Below are 2,394 nucleotides of genomic sequence, written 5' to 3' on the forward strand. Positions count from 1 at the left end.
AGGTACTTTGTACATACTCTGTTGCCACCTTACTCATTTTGGTCCAATACACTACCGTTTACGAAAACAAGAATTTGGGGTCCAATTAATATTAATGAACTAATTGGCATGTTTGAAATCATGAGAAAAGGAAAGTAATCTGGTAAATATCTCTCTCTTCCCATTTTAACTTTTCATCACCAATTATCATTCTCCACCATTTTTCAAGGAAAAATCAAGGGGCTTTTACTACCACACTATCAATTGCTCATCAACACAAATAGATTTTACTTTTGGTAAAGAGTGGGGGCTTAATATATATCAAGTTGGGTTTATGTTTGCCTATAGCAAATTGTGAGCTTAATTTGTGTTCCCTCTCTCCTTTAAATCTTTCTCTTAATTTCTTATGTATTGGATGATGTATTTGAGTATGGGTAGTGAGTAGTTCAATTTTGGGAGTTAGGTTTGTAAAGCCCTAACTCATCTTGGTCCTTAGAAGCATGTTTCTAGGCTTTGTCAACCTTTGAAATTATGTTGTGGGCAATTGTGATGAATAGATTGATAAATTGACAACTTATTAGTCTTGTTGTATCTAGGATTTAAGTGTGGTGGCCATTAGCTAGTTTGATTGTAGCTAAGCTTGCTTGGGTCTCTATTTTCTTGCTCTCTAGACCTCTAATTTTAGATATTGTTGCCTCGACCGCGTAATACCTAAGTTAGAGAGTTGATTGTGGCCTTAACCAGCATAATCAATACACCAAAAGGATAATTAGTTTAGTAGTCTTAACTGATACTAGATACGGGACTCTACACATATAGGAAATGCCTGCATTTGTGAAATTAGCATTGATGTTTACAAGATAGTTAGTGTGAATCACCCGCACTCTCATGTTTCCTTTAATTTGAAAATTCAAATTTAATTTCTTGATTGATAATTAGTTGTTTGCTTTTATTTTAGTTTGTATTTAATTTAGTTAATTCCCAATTCAAAACTCCCCAAACAAAATTCTACCTTCCGTTGTGCATAACTCATTTGGGTTACAAGTTAGTGGTTTTGATTAGGCTTAGTGTGAGCTAAGCTGAGCATTGCCAAGGCTTGGTGCCTTGTGAATTTTTTTTTGTTTTATATATTTTTTGTGTGCTTTTAGTATCATACTACCGCCAATTATCTTGGTTAGGTCTAACTGTTAGCTGTAGTAAATAGTCTTCCAGTTAATTAGTGATGTTAATTAGTCTTCTGTTACGTCAAGTTAGTTAGTTAGTTTGCATTTGCATAGATGCTTGACGCGTGGCGTTCATCTATACATCCATTTCTTGTATAAATAGACACAGCTCCTCGATCTGTAACTGTGTGAATCATTTTATATAACAAACTCATATATTTTACTCAAGAGATTTCTTTCTTCTCTCTGAAGCAAATACTCAAACTTTCATGGTACCAGAGGCCAGGTTGGATCGGTGACCTCAATCTTTCAGCTATTTCTCAGTGATTCAAGTACAGATTCAAGCTTCTATACACTCGATTTTGTTCATTCTCAAGTTTCAGCAGCAACAGATATGTTCTTCATCTTCAATCAGATTTTTCCTTTTGTTATTTTGTTGAAATTTTCTTCCGATTTGCATCATCGAAGCTCAGATCTACTATAATTAGTACTCGATTTCAGTATTGGAAGCTAGTTTTCATTATCAAGTTCAGAAACTCAGATTTGTTCAAGATTCACTAAGTTTGGTTGAGAATCATTACTGCTTTACATCCTTGGAGCTCAGATATGTTATAATCAGTGTTCGATTTCACTATTAGTAGCTATTTGCTTGTACAAGATCAGAGAAGTACGAGTTTTGCTCAAACCCTAGCTCATTTGTTAAAGATTTGCTACTGCGTATATCTCAAGGCTCGGATTGTTACAATTTGTGTTTGCTTTCACTACTGAAGACTTTACTTAGTCACAAACTCAGGCTAGTGTAAATCTGTTGAAAGTTGAAACCTCAATTCTTGTACCAAGCTTTACTTCAATTACAGTCATGACTACTACTCAGGCCGCACAAACCATTGTGTATTTGCCTAATATTCTACTGGATGAGACAAACTACCCAACTTGGTTGTTTAGACTTGAGTCTTTTCTCAAAGGCCAGAATCTTTATGGCTTTGTGGATGGAACTATTAGATGTCCACCACAATTTGTACTTGATTCAGATGGAGTCACAAATGTTATCAACTCTGCATATGTTGCTTGGAAAACTCAGGATCAAAGTATAGTCAATATGCTTGGACAAACACTTAGTCCTGTTGCTATGTCCTGTGCTGTTGGCAGTAAGTCTGCTGCTGAAATGTGGGCAAACCTCAAGCTCAAGTTTGCTGCTCCTAATCACCAAAATATTCTACAGCTGAAGTCTAATCTCCAGGGCTTAAAGAAA

The sequence above is a fragment of the Rosa chinensis genome, chromosome 4 (assembly GCF_002994745.2).
Source record: "Rosa chinensis cultivar Old Blush chromosome 4, RchiOBHm-V2, whole genome shotgun sequence".
NCBI classification, from domain to species: Eukaryota; Viridiplantae; Streptophyta; class Magnoliopsida; order Rosales; family Rosaceae; genus Rosa; species Rosa chinensis.